This window comes from Curcuma longa, chromosome 16, assembly GCF_044706935.1.
Source record: "Curcuma longa cultivar G26 ecotype Majalengka, Jawa Barat chromosome 16, ITB_CL_G26_1.1, whole genome shotgun sequence".
In the NCBI taxonomy this organism is placed as follows: Eukaryota; Viridiplantae; Streptophyta; class Magnoliopsida; order Zingiberales; family Zingiberaceae; genus Curcuma; species Curcuma longa.
In genome coordinates, this window is record NC_133876.1 from 657,682 (window position 1) to 673,591 (window position 15,910).

Sequence of the window (15,910 nt, forward strand, 5' to 3'; positions counted from 1 at the left end):
GAAAGGTGCAAACTTGTTGAACCTTTTATTTGTATTAATCTCAACTAAATTATAGATTGAGTGTATTCTGGTTCATATTCTGAGAGTTGGATCATACCAAAAATATTTAAATAACATATATCTTTTTATTAGTAAGGTAGGATATTTAACTTCAATTATTTCTTCAAGTTTTTCATAATAATCAAACTCAGAATTATTATTGTTGATAGATCATTTTACGTAAATACCAGAATTAAAGGTCAATCTACGTTAATCCCATTGTGCCACATGGAATTTAAAGCCATTAATATAGTAATCAGAATACACTTATATCTTACGGAGGGGTCTAGATGCAAAATTGATTATCCTTCTATCTTCCACATTTGATATTTTATAATCGTTCACCTACACTAATAAGTATGATATAAATTAGGTCAAAATTTAATACTGGTATATGAAAAATTATTTATTCTCTAACTTACATAAATTTGAAATCACAATGTAAATTCCATCTCTAACTTTTCCTCTACCTCACTTGCACTAATTGATATATTTTGATACTAAAGTTGTTGTTCGTAGAAGTTGTGATGAATGAAAGGTAAATTTAAGACAATTGAGATGCCAAACAAATGAAAAGGGATTAGTATTTGATTATATCAATCAACTCACCTTACGTAGGGTTTAACCTCCTCACAATTTAGGAGTATGTATGTTCTTGCAACATGATATTCTTGTTGATTTAACCATCTTGAAATAGATGCATCAATTGACTTATCAGAAAACTTAAAAATAGATTGTATCGTTGGGTCAATCGGCTGAGTATACTTATGATGTCTAGTGTTGACATTATCAACAAGATAATATTAGCAGAAAGAAGTTGCTTCTTCAATCAAATAAGTATTACATATTGACCCCTCAACTCTTACTTTATTACGAATATTATTCTTTAATTTTTTAAAAAAAACTGTTTAAATGAATACATCTATCTATACTGTATAAAACCAGCTAGTTGTGCCTCGTAAGATAGGTAAATGGGTAGATGTTTCATTGAATTAAAAAAACTTAGTGAAAATATGCGCTCAAACTTACATAGTATGACAACAATGTCAATTTCTAACTTAAGCATATCAGTCATCATAATACACCTGCCAGATAAATATCTAGAAAATAAACTCAGTTCTGTAAGTGCTTGTCAAACGTTATTAGATAATAGGTCATGAAAAGCTATTGGAATAATTCTTTGCATGAACATATGACAGTCATGACTCTTTATTTCAAACATTTTTAACTTATTCATATCTATGCATTGGGTCATATTAGAAGTATACCCATCAGGGAATTTTATTTATTTTAACCAACTACATAAAACTTGCTTACCTTCTCTGTCTAATGTATAACAACCTTTGGAAATTAATTTGTTGCTTCATTTAGGTGTAACTCAGGTCTGTTAACCAATCCTTTTAATTCCTCTCATGATTTTATGACGTCTTTAGATCTTCCAGGAATATTCATCACTTAATTGAATATATTATTAATTTTTTTCAATATACATCACATCTAAATTATATCGAATTAATAAATACTTCTAATATAATAGCTCCGAGAAAATACTTCTTTTCTTCCAACCACATTTGCACATCCTAACAATGTATTTATTTATTTCATCAGAATTAGACTTATATACTGATAAGAATCCATAATTGTCTATTTGGTCAATGATTTCTACACCTAACTTGATTGTTGGCGAAAGTTTTTTTCACTCTTTAGGAAATTCTCTTATTTCTCGTGAAAGAGTGTTCAACTGGTAAAAATTTACAATGATTATCAAACTAAGATACCTTTCCATTGCATGATAATGAAAATGCATCAGACTTTGTCATGCAATGTAGGCATGCTAACTTACCAGTTGTGCTCGGTCTCAACTGTTAAATTTGAAAGGTGTCCTGTGTTAATGAGAGCCCTAGAGCCAATCATTTGATGATTGTTGTATGGACTCATTGTATCATATTTCTACATTTTTATAAAGGAATTTTATTGTGGTTATTATACTTACTTGATATTCGTGGCATATAACTAAGTATAATAATGTCCTTGAGTAGATCGTTCATATCTATATCAATCGATTGGTTGAATCGATAGTGAGATGATATAGAGAACACTACTTTAAATGATTCCTAGTCAAATATTAACATTCAAGGACAATGTTAATGCGACAAGACTAGCATGTAGGTCAACACGATGACTTGATCTTACAAGTCATGGATATGAGATATCAAGTTGACACATGGGTATACATTGGAGAATGTATACCGAATGACCCGCCATGAGAAAGTATCATGGATCATTATATGAGTGTCATATACTTTCTCATGTGGCTATTAGTATGACTATTAGTCTTTGGACCTGAAGTCACCATGGTTCCTTACATAAGGAGTTACTTACTTTGGCTTCGTCAAACGTCACCCGTAACTGGGTGGACTATAAAGGCGATTACTGGGTATGTAACAAATTATGCGGAGGGATGTGAGTGATGTAGATGAGATCTATCCCTCCCATATAACGGGAGTGATATCATAGTTCTTGATAGAGTGAAACCACTAAAGTGTATGGTCATGCCCAAATGAGTCAACATGTGATGTTGAGCTCGTTTGATTGTAGTGAGTCTACTTGGAGTTCAAGACACAGATTGATTAGAGGATGACATGGTCTATGCCTCAGTTTGATCAATCATGATATTAAGGATAGAAGGACATTGTCACATATTATGAAGAGTCACAATGGTGAGATCAAATAATAAATAATGATTACATTAAGAATAATATGGAAATACTTACCATCTGTGTAGAAAATGTAAATAATATAAGATCAGAAAAATTACAGTGCATCAATAGTGTAGAATAAAACTAAATAACTCATAAAATTATCCTTACCATCATTTATAAAAGATCTTGTTTTTTTATATAAAATCAAAATCTTCATTTTCATTGTCATTATCATCGTCGTCGTCGTCTTCGTTATCATCGTCGTCGTCGTCGTCGCTCTCAGCGTCTTCATTAATATTTTCATTAATTTCACTTGCATCAATATTAATTACAATTCCGCTTGGATCTCGTAATGTTGAAATAATATGTTCTTCAGTCTCAAATGTGTTTCTAACTTCCTCTTGTTGATATGCAATATCTTGTTCCTCTAGATACCTCTCACTACTTATATTTCTAAATCGGTTTAGAAGCATTGCCAACATTACACTGAACACATACTCCACTATTTATTGTACTTTTTCCCATTCCATATTCCTGAGTATGAAAAATATATCCATTTATGAAATATGCTGGCCAAGTGCGTACCAATGCTTTTCAATAACCCTAACCCTAATTATGAACACAAACCCTAATGCCATTTATGAACACAAACCCTAATTAACCCAAAAACCCTAATGCTATTCAATAACCCTAACCTTAAACATCAATCACTAACCCTAACCCTAACACTAAACTTAACCACTAATCTAATTAAACCCTAAAAACATAATCTAATTACCCTAACCCTAATGTAAACCTAACCCCCCTCCCACTGTGGCCGGCCAGCACCCAACATTGGCCTGCCAGCACCCCACCAGTGGCTGGCCGCCGCCTGGGGTGCTGGCCGCCGCCTGGGGTGCTGGCCGCCGCCGGCCACACCAACGCCCGCCGCCGCCAGCCACACCAACGGCCACCGCCACACCTGCGTGCCAACAGACCCTCTGCAGCCAACGGGTCGGCGCCACACCAACGCCCGCCGCCGGCCAGCACCAGCAACCCTAGCGCTGCTGGCCGGCGAGCTCCAGCAACCCGGCCGACCACCCCTTTCCAGCCCCACAAGCGAAAAAGAATAGCGAAAAAGGAAAAAAAAATGAGGTCTTACCTTCGAGCAAGGAGTGGATTCGTCGCCGGAGGAGTTTGTCGTCGCCGGAGGAGCTGGAAGCCGAGAAATCGCCTGATTGCAGCGCTGCGCAGAAGCGAAGGAGAGAAAAATCGCGAGGGGGGGGGGGGGGGGAGAAGAGGATCGGCCGAAAACTTTAAGTTAGAGCTTTTGCGACGAATACATATTCGTTGCACATTTCGTCGCAACATTGGCGACGAATCTGATTATTCGTCGCCAATTGGCGACGAATAAGTATATTCGTCGCCACTTTTGCGACGAATTCATGATTCGTCGCCATATTGGCGACGAATCATGAATTCGTCACCAAATCAAGTGGGTCCCGGCTAGGTAAGTTGTGGCGGAATTGCCAAATTTAGCGACGAATAGCCTTTAGTCGGAATTTTCGTCGCAAATGTGGCGATAAATATCCTGTTTTGTCGCCAATATTACGACGAATTCGTGATTCGTCGCAATATCTGCGACGAACTCGTTAATTTGTCACAAAATTTATGACGAATCATAAATTTGTAGCCAAATCAAATGGGTCCGGATATTTTATTTTGCCGGGATCGCCAAATTTAGCGACGAACATGTTGTTTCGTCGCAAATTTGTGATGAATAATTAAATTTGTCGCAAATTTGTGACAAATTTTGCGACAAATACAAGTCATCGCAATTATTGCAACAAAAATTTTTTATCACAAATTTTGTTCCAAATTAGCAACAACTTCCTCTTTTGTCGCAAAATTTGTCCTAATTTTGCGACGAATTTTGTTCGTCGCAAAAGTTTGTTGCTAAATACCCTTATTTTTGTAGTGACAGGAACCTATAGGGTCATACACAAAGGAGAATTAGGTGGAGATAAGGTTCATATGATGAACCAAGAGGATTAGATTCATGTGATGAATCAAGTTAGGTTAAATGTAATCCAAACTAGACTAGTTGAGTTGATTTGATCAACTTTGGGAGATTAGAAGTCAAGTTTGACTTGACTTGAGAAGGAGGACTTATAGTCAAGTTTGACTTGACTTTGTGTCACATCATCATTAAGTTTGACTTGACTTTATGTCATGTCACCATCCATGTTGACTTGACTTATGCCACCTCATGGTCAATGCTTGACTTGACCAATTGACTTTGAGTTGAGGTGGCATAAGTGGTGGCCAATGATGATGCTCCACATCATCAAAGGTTGCCACCTCATGGGGGTTACAAATGAGGTTTGTAACTCATAGCAATTGATGGCATTTAATTGGGATTAAATGGGTGTAAGTGGTCGGCCACTCTTAGTGAGGTTTTGAATGAGATTTTGATGATTCCATTCATTCTCTTCTTCTCCTTCCCTTAGAGTTTTCTCTCTTCTCCTCTCCTCCTCAATTTGGTCGGAACTTGCTAGAGGTTCTAGCACACCTTGTGTTTCAATTTTTCCACCAAAGTGTCCATGTGGATACCAATAGAGGAGCGACGCTTGACGTTCTTGAGATTCGACACCGTTTTGGACGAGCAGGATACGCGAAGGGCACGCACCAAAGGTAAAACTCTTCATATGGATGTAGAGTAAACTAAATATGTACAAGAAAAATAGTTTTATATTTTTCGCACAGATCCGGTGGCATGGACTTCCGGGGTTTCCGCAATGCAAAAGCGGTTTTTACGGCTCGAAAAGTCCAACATCCTGGCAATCGTCTTACGGTTATATTATTTATTGGATAAATAGCAATTCACTATTTGAGTGCACATTCAATATGTGTTTGATTGAATCTTAAACTCAAATACTGAATATCCGCAATATAATTCATAGCGTAAAAGAATTTGTGATTGAATCACAACTAGTGAGCATCTCTACATGTGTAATTATGAATGTATTAAAATTATCCCTAATCGAGGAATTGATGAGCACGAACGTCATCGATTCTGTCGAGACTAGCACATTTTGAACTCCTTGGTTAGCCAAGCAGCTGATCTCACTGCTATCGACATTAGATGTTGAAAGTTAAACGTGGATGCTAATTAAGAGTAATCAGTTCATTGGAGTGACCTGCCTTGAGACTTCATATGATTTTATACATATGTCAATGAAGATCTTAGTGCAGCAAGTGCGAGTTTCACTTGACTTGCGGTATTCAAGTCATCTTGGTCATGAAAGTGTATACTTTGACATCTTAAGCAAGCATCTCTGAGGAAGTGTGGACCCGAGATGATTGGGTATAAGTCGAAGTGTTCAAAGGTGCTTGAATAGCCTATAGAGGATTCACCGCTCCTTGGAAAAGGAGACGTATACCCTGCGACCGCTTGTCAAGATTGTTATTAAAAGTTTTTGGCCAAAACATTACATGTCAAGAGCATGGTACTCTTGGACGCATGTACAAGTAACTTGAATCCACAGGACAAGAAAGTAGCTTAGGCTAGGTGTGACGTAGTTAGCCTAGTGGGGACTGACATATAGACCATGTCCTGAATCAAGCGGGTATAAGATGGTGAAAAGAATGAGACATGATTCAGTATAGCTACTCAAGGGTTTAGAAACTGTTCTGGAATCAATCGTTGATTTTTCGGTCAATTGGGGATCATGATGTACTATTAGGTGTTACTCATGATCGTTCCGTAATTAATGATTAATTACGGATGACCAACATAACCAGGAACCTATTGGGTCACACGCATAACAAGTTCTTCGAAGGACATAAAATGAGTTTAAGAATTGGATTCTCAGAACGAGAGAAATAAAGTCTGGTTGAACCAGACAATGGATAAAATGATGGAACTCGTCTTACGAAGACGAAATGAATGAAACTGATTTCGTTTAAATCAGAGATCGTTTGGTTACTGAACCAAATGATTCGATTTTGAATCAAATTGAACCAACTTAGTTTGGTTCACCATGGAAGAGGTTTTGGCAAAACAGAAGAGATGAGAAGCTTCGTCTTGTGAAGACGAATCGAACAAAACTGGTTTGGTTTAAATCGGAGATCGTTTGATTAGTGAACCAAGCGATTTAATTTTGAACTCGATTTGCTATCGTAAATCTTAAATAAACCCGGTTTGGTTCGTTGCAACACTAAAACCCAATTTAGGGTTTTTGGTTTTTTCCTTTAGGAATTGTCGTCTCCACCGGTTCACATCCTCTGCGCGCGATAAAACAGAGAGGAGTCTCTGTTCACCTTTGGCTCGCGCGACAGGAACCCTAGAGTAGGGACTTCGCCCGCCGTGCCGCTCTCGGGTGGTTCGCTGGCTGCCGGAGAAGCAAGATGGCAAAGCTGGTTGCGTGGAAGACTTGGTGGAATCCTTGCTCAGAGTGCCGCTTGTTGTCTGCTGCCACCAATCGCGACGCCTTCCTTCTGCTCTTCCCCTATTTTGCCGCCTTCCGGAGCTGCTACGCTGCCTCCCAGCCTCGACACCGCTGCCGACCACGATCCCCTCTTCGGCCTACCGCGATTCCGGCATCCTATCCGGCCCGATCACCTCTTTGGCTGAACTCTTCTTCCTTGCGCCATCCTGTAGCTTCTCTTCGGCCGCGTGAAGGAGGTGAGGAGAAAGCCTACTGTCGGAGCTGTGTTTACCCGACATTGTGGAAGAGAAGAGTGGATATTGCTTGTGATGCCTTGTATATATTATTTCTTGCTTATGCATACGTGTGTTGTATGATAATTAGTTGGTAATTATTGTTTTATTTTCGTTGTGCACGTTTGTGAAACGTGTAAACATACGCATTGCACCATGACGATCCCAACATCAACAACATTAAGTATGCTGGAAGATCACTAATTGTTTATAATAAGATAGCATGCAAGGTAAAATTGATTTTACTTGCAATATCATAAGTCTCTGATCCTACATTTCATAATTCATTCAACTCGGTAATTAAAGATTTGCAAGAAAACATCTATCTTCTTTTTCAGATTCGTTGGACGTAGAATAAACACAGTCAAAAATATAAATTCATCTTTCATGCACATCCATGAGAGTAAATTATAGAGTGTTAATATGACTAGTCAACATGAATATTGCTATCTCGACTGACCAAATGGTTGAAATCCATCTGCAGAAAGTTTCAATCTCACATTATATGGTTCCATCGCAAAGATGAAAAATATTGTATCAAGATGTTTTTATACAGATGAGTCATAAGGATGACACATTATACCTCTTTCATGCACATGCTCATGATGCCACCTCATATGGCTACCTGTCGTAATAAATGCATACAAACGTTGAAGTCTAACAGTTAACGGGAAGTAATATATAACCTTCCATGCAATATTTTTTTTTTCTTTCCTGGTATGTGACTACGATGCTTATAACGAGGGTGAGTACAGATTCTGCATTCAATCAGTTTATTATCTTTATTCCAATATATCATATAGTTATTTATACAACAATCAATCTTCTCTACGGGCAAACCTAAACCCCTCACCAATTTCTTTGTACTGTAGAAACTATCAGTCATTTGGTGATCAGCAGGGAGCAACTTTGACATCAATTAACAAATATTATCGTAATATCGTTCTAAGAAATGATGATCTACATTGATATTCAATAACCTTACAGTAATTGATAGTTGGAATGGTCAAATGGAATACCTTCCTACACACTTTCACTAGCCTTTAACATGCCATATAATTGCTAAGCTTCAAGTGTTGGTATTTCATCTACATTGGAATGATCAACTGGGTTCATCGCATCATAAACCATTGATTATATCACATTCTCATTAGATGTTGATTCCCCTAAAATATTGTGTCAGATGAAGAAGTAGCCGAAGTTCCAATTGGGTCAAGATAATACCAATTGTAGTAATTTGAAATAAAATCATTTCTATATATATGTATTTTCATGGTATCTTTATCATGGAAAAGTTTTATTTTTATATTTGTATTAATTACACGGACAACGTAACTCTGTACCATTCATGCATTCTGGATGACTTTTAGCAAAGTTCACAAACACTTTAACTCCAGTATACTATTCAGCTTGGATAAATCTATTTTATAATTTATTATGCATCCAAGCTTTATTCATATATATTATAACTTTTTACAATAATAAATTTCTATTGAATAGAAATAATATATAAAATTGAACACGCAGATAATTTAAATTAATTTGTAAGCACTTAGATTTAATATTATCAATAACATTTAAATTTAAACTAAACATTAAATTTGAGTTTGAATATTAATATTTCAGCCAGCCAAAGGAAAAAGTAGGAGGTCATGGTTGACCAACCTATCGAGCAACCATGTTATATAAAGTTTAATTAAATCATTATAATCTACAAGATGTATTTTTTTATAAGGTTAATGTTATCATATTTGTGTTAAATTTATAAGCTACCAAATAATAATTAATATTAACCTTTTAAAATTTGCTCTACTTTACAGTTGCTTGGAACCACTAGGAGTCCAAGGCATTGTACAAACAAGCAAAGAAAATATTATTGAAATATTCGGTTTACTATTTACTATTCAAATGCTAAGGAATCTATTAGCTACAAGATGACTAAGTGTCATCTTTTTGTAATTACATTTGATAAAGTTAACTATAGTGGACTGTATTAGTTGGAATTATGATTTTAAAAGATAATTGCCCAGGCAAATTCTAAAAAGAGGAATTAATATTGTTGTGTATGTCTAATTTTGAAGAAAAATAAATTTCAATAAAATGTTATTAATTAAACTCATCATAACCTTGTCATAATATTAATATTTAGAATCTGGTATTTATACAACTCTTATTGATTGTGAGAGCAACACAAGATTAATAGTAAAATGAAAAATGACCATGTTCTCTAATAATATTAACTATTATCTTTTGCATTGCTAAATATGATTATGTTTGAGACTAATTACTATCAATAATTCATCAACACATAATTGCTTTCAAGTAATGTTACACATTCATCAACACTAAGACATATATACCTATTTCAATTAATTGAATCCATGAGTTGCCTTATGAAAGCCCAATCTAGTTTGCAAATCTAAAACCAATAAAAGCATGACTCCAAACTCACAGGAGACCTACTAAAGATGCAACTTTGCAATGATATTTACCAATGTATGGATTTAGGTGCCAGAACTTTTAGAATCTTGCTTCTATTATTCAATTAATCTAAATGTAAAATCGAAGCGAAAGCATTAAATCTAAGTTCAATCATTTGTCATAGATTTTAAAAGTGCAACTATGAAAACACAACTCAAGTCGAGGCCGGTGAACTCGGCCAGGCCGAGGTTGTGCTCGACAAGCTCGACCAGGGCGATGTAGTGGCCGGTGAACTCAGCCGTGTCGACTCGTGGCCGATGAGCTCAACTGGGCCGAGTCCGTGGTCGTGCGAGCCCCTAGCCGTGGCAGCAGTCGAGCTCGTGGCCACGGCAGCGGCAGACCCGTGGCCGCGGTAATGGCAGCGACTGGGTTGAGCTTGTGGCTACAGAGGCAGTAGCGACCGAGTTGAACCCCTGGCCAAGGTAGCGGCCACGGCAGCGGTTGTGGCCATGGCGAGGCCCTGGTCGATTGAGACTGTGGCTACCGAGCTTAGCTAGCCTGGGCCTGACGTCAACGAGCTCGGCCAGGCCGACTCCGACATCGACGATAACTAGCTACCCTAGAATCGCGAAGAGGAGAGGAGAGGGAGAAACTTATCGATCGAGAATCGCAAAGTGGAAGGCCAAAGACTCGTGAGGGGAATGCCAACGTCTATGATCAAGAGAGGAAGAGTTGAAGATCGGGAGAGATCGAGAGAGTTTGCACGAGGGGAAAAAATTAGTCGGACAATCCTAAAAAATGCGACATTAGCGACGGAATATTATATTCCATCGCTAATTTAGCAACATAAATTAATATTTCATCACTATATTAACAACGAAACTTTATGCCCACCATTAAAATAATCATTAGTGAAGACAGTGTATGTCTGCCACTAAATTAATGATGAAATTAATATTCCGTCACTAATATAGTGATGAAATATTAATCTCGTTGCTAATTATTGTCTTTCGTGTAGTGTTGATTAGGCCAAATGATTTGAACAAAGTTGAGAAGTGGAGCAGATCAACTGGGCTAGGCTAGCCGATTAAGGTAAGTGGGTTGGGCAAGTGATATGGTGGATTGATCGAATTGGATGATTTGGTTGAGCTAGGTAGACAAAATAGGTATTCTTGAAAGACTTTTATATACCTTGGCTTGATCCATCATGAACTTTCCATTGTGGATTCAATGGCCCAGGAACTCCACTCTTGTTGGGAAAATGAGTATTTCTCCCACTTGACTTACAACTCATTCTCACATAACGCTTGAAAGATTTGTTTGAGATGTTGCGCATGATCTCCAAGAGTTGTATTATATACACTACGATGTCATCCAAGTATATACTACTATAAAACGATTAAATAGAAGTGGAAGTGTTAAATCATAAGGGTGCAAAAAGTAGTCAGTGTATTTGTAAGACTAGAGGGCATAACTTCAGCAAAAGATGGAATCCGTCATTCCAACGGTCCCACACGGTCGGTCTCACGACTATTTATGAGGAAGTAAATTGAGAAGCTGCAGTTGGCCAAGACGGAGGAGGACATTGCCTCGACTTCACTGAAATTCGATCCTTGTCCACTTCAACAAGTTTATCCCATCGTATCCAAGTCAACTATGCCCCGAAAGCAAGACTAGATGGCATAACATGTTGCTTTGGGATCGTCGCCTAATGCAAATTGCTTTTGATAGTATCTTGATCGCAAGTCTAGTTTGGAAAAGTATCTAGTGGTCCTTATATAATAAAAAAGTTCAACTTTATAGTGATGTGATCGATAGTATATGCATATGCATATAAATCATCTTTATTATTTTGAAATTAGATTGGAGTGTCAAAGAGAACTTTGAAGGATGAATACCTTGAGTTTGGCAAGTCTTGGAGCTATTTCAATTGTTTTATAGTAGTATATAAAATACTTGTAATCATAGCTATCCAACATCTTGTAAGTAGATGAGTGCATCATTGATCCTTAAAGCATCATCCCATATGCCCTTGAAATTGAAAAACCTCTCAAAGTTGTACAAGAATCTATCAACTTCCTTGGTAGGACACCCTTTAGATGACTATCATTGGCATTGTGATAGAGTTGATGTCATTGACATTGGACCACCCCAAGCTAGTACCACATATGTCCTCATGAGTCTCCACATGTGTGTACACTTTGGTTCGCAAGTCCTAAAACTCCCACTCCACAAATTCTTTATGTTTGATAATCTCCGAGTGACAAGTTGTAGATCTTCATGGTAAATATTCTTGCAGTTGAGAATGACCTTCTTGGTGGAAACATCTGACTCACCACAGTTCATCTCTACACCATTTAGATGGTCAGTGAAATTCCTAATAATGAATTTCACTTTCGAGATATCTTCCTCAATCGTCTATCAATACCAATCTCTCATATGGTGGATTGTATATCTTAGAGATAGCTCGCTATAAGTTAGCAATCCTAGTTGTAATACACTACTAAAAAATTACGATTTTGCGGCAGTTATTTAGCGGCGGTTCTTAAAACCGCCGCTATTATCCGTTTTCCCGGCGGTTTCAATTAACCGCCGCAAAAACAAATTTTTAGCGGCGGTTATTTAGCGGCGGTTTTATGAACCGCCGCTATTATCTGTTTTCCGGCGGTTTCAATTAACCGCCGCAAAAACAAAATTTTTAGCGGCGGTTTAAATTTGATTTGCGGCGATTTAAATTCGCGGCGATTTAAAATTTAACGGCGGTTTAAAATTTAACCGCCACTATATTCTATTTTTTCGATGATTTAAAAATAATTTTTTATTTAATCAAAATAACACTAATTAGCATGGACGTGGATCTCTTAGATACCAAGGAAAGCCCTTAGCCCTTAGATTTCAATCGGACGACCGTCCTTCGCTGACTGCTGCCCTAACTCTCTTTCCTAACCCTAATAAAGCCCCGCCTCCGAAAGAAAAAGCTCCGCCAAGTTGAAGAGACCAATTTGCTGGGAGGCGACGGCGCCAAAGGTACCAGCAGCGGGGGCAAAGAAAAAGGCGAGGCCGTGGCCAGGGAAGATCGAGGGAACAGGGGTGATGGAGAAGAGGAACAAGGACGAGAAGGGTAGGACGGCGGACGAGAAGGGCAGCCGCTACTGTTGCTGGCGAGATCCGATGAGGAAGGTAGGGCTCGAGAGTAGCGTTGCCGTAGAGGGTAAGATCGTCAGACTTGAAGCCATTGAAGAGGAGTTCAATCGCCGCGTCCTCGAAGCCGACCAAATCTCATAGAGGAAAGCAGAAGAAGAAGGTAGGTGCATGATTCCTAGGTTAAAGTTAAGGTCTTGTTGTGTTTATTTGTGCCTTTTTCTGTCCTCGAAGCCGTCCACCTTCTCCTCCATCCCCACCTCCTCCAGTGTCACGACCTCCACAATCTAGGTCGCCGCCCACAGGTACTCCACCACCTAGGAGTTCGCACACATGCCATTCGATGGGGGTGATGCACAGGGATCTCAAGCCGGAGAGCTTCCTCTTGTTGAACAAGGACGAGGATGCACCGCTCAAGGCCACCGACTTCGGCCTCTCTGTCTTCTTCGAGGAAGGTTAGGAATTCATCAACTTCGGCCAGCTATGGAAGTTCTAAGTAAGTGAATTTACCTCCCATGTTTTTGCATGATCAGGTTCAGTCCATTTGATATTCTCTAGCTAGCATATTTTGGTTAACACTCAACATATCATGCTTTGTTTCCTAGGGCATGGACTGTTTATGATAGTACTCTTTTATTCATCTTCAATGCGATCAGTGATATGTTAGGCATTGTAGACGAAAGCAACTATGCATTGCTTCATATTGATTAAGATTGATATGCCAGATTGTTTTTTATTAGTTCATGGAGATTGCTTTAAAACAATTTCAGGTGAACCAGATCCTGAGGTCAAAATCCACTACTAGAAAAGAGCTGCTTAACAGCAGTTATTTAGCAGCGATAAACTGGCCACAATATTGAAATTTTTTATTTTTGGAGTTTTTATAGTGAAGATTTCCATTCAGTTTATATTACTGAATTAAAATGCAACACCAAAATTATCTTTGGCCACAATATCCTATGATGCATTGATCACATATATGATACACACTTTCAAGAGTCAACTTTGCTGATCTGGTCTTCAGGAGTATGCCAACATCTGCTGCCCTTGATGTAGTGTTCAATTTGTGGTGAAGAGAGCTTTGGGACAGGTTTGTTAAATTATTTTATTCCCTCTATGCATTTTGGTTGTAAAATGTAGGCTATCTTTCCATTAATCTTGTAATAAAAACTGCTAGCTAGCTTTCAAACATAACATATTGTTATAATGTATATCATGTTTATTGGGGCAAACTTGGTACATCTTCCTTTGAGTGCCCCTTTCTTTGAGTGGATTTTTATTGAGAAATGCTGGTGGAGCTATAAGGCACTTATGGCACATTTGGTGAACCTTCAAGCATCACTTCCTAATCTTAACAAGTAATTCTACTTGTTATTTTCCCTGCGAAAATATATAGCATTCAGATATCATGCTATTCACTATAATTGTTTTCTTGAATGCAAACCTAATGACATTTTATTTTGCCGAGTCTACACTGATGGTTCTGTGGGCGCTACTGTCCGAGTCTACATTGAGTAGTACGAGAATGATTCAACAAAAACATGAAGAGATTCACAGGAAGCACTTGCACCACTTGTGAGTAAATTGCTGCAATTTCTTTTTCCTTTTCCTAATTCATTCGTGGAACTTTTGCAAATAATGAGTTGGACGCTGCTGGTGTTGCAGGTAGAGGTGGCCGTTAAACTCTCAAAGATGGAAGAATTTGTGGAACTTTTTGGTTTATCCTAAAGATTACTTTATTTTTTCCAACAGTTCATATTTGCCAATTTTTCTACTTGGTTTAGTATTTTTTTTTTGTGGTTCTTATAGTCCCTGCATTCTTATTATTTATTATGCTGCTTTATTTTTTCTAACGGTTCGTATTTGCCAATTTTTCTACTTGGTTCAGTATTTTTTTTGTGGTTCTTATAGTCCCTTATACTTTAGTTTAATCATTGCGAGCTAAACCAAGTCTTTGTTACAGTTAAATTGGAATATGTGAAAGTTGTTTGCAATGAACCTAGATGTATGAAGACATTCACAAATGCAGAATGCCTTAAAGCACATATCAAAACTTCTCTTCTATACGTTGATTGTGTGATTTGTGGAACAAAACAGCTGAAGAAGAATATTAAACGACATGAACACATGCATGAAGCACTGAGAGTTGCTTCAAGGTGACTGAGAGGACAAAATGTAACTTTGAAGGTTGCGAACGCACCTTTTAAAATGTAACACCTAAATTTTGTATAATTATCGATTTTCTCTCTCAGGCTGTTAAAGCTTAATTGCTATTTGGAAGCAATCTAGTAGAACATTTTCAATTAAAATGTTGAGTACAATTGTAAAATACTTTTACAGTTTGAATGTTTTATTAGATGTTGTTGTTTATTGTTATTTTTCTTTGACAATCGAAACAAATCAGTAAAAATTTTAAACCGTTGTTAACGTAATTTATAACGCTTTTAAATAGTTTTCCGGTGGTTCCAAAGCTGTCGGGAAATCAACCGACGACATATTGAAACTGTCGGGAAACCATTTTGCGGCAGTTTTAGCAAACCGCCGGAAAACTTTTTGCGGCAGTTTTAGCAAACCGCCGGGAAATCAATTAAAAACCGCCGCAAAAAATAAACCACCGGAAAATCATTTCTAACCGCCGTTAAAAGAACCGCCGGAAATTATCTCGAACCGCCACAAAAACAATCGTCGAAAAATTATTTCTAACCGCTACTAAACAAACCGCCGGGAAATATTTCGAACCGTCGCAAAAACAACCGCCGGAAAATCTACTTTAGTGGCGGTTATTCCAGCAACGACACCGGTATCAGCGGCGGTTTACCAAACCGCCGGGAAATGATTTTGCGGCGGTTCCAAACTGCCGCTAAACGATTTTAAAACCGCCGGAAAATCTTTTTTTCTTGTAGTG

The 15,910-nt window shown here is 37.8% G+C and overlaps 1 long non-coding RNA gene across 1 annotated transcript; it reads left to right on the forward strand.

The window, feature by feature from the left end:
- Nucleotides 1–14,408: 14,408 nt before the first annotated feature.
- Nucleotides 14,409–15,289, forward strand: LOC141846880 (uncharacterized). Its single transcript, XR_012603378.1, has 2 exons — nucleotides 14,409–14,580; nucleotides 14,671–15,289. It is a non-coding gene; the product is annotated as an uncharacterized LOC141846880 (long non-coding RNA).
- Nucleotides 15,290–15,910: the final 621 nt, after the last annotated feature.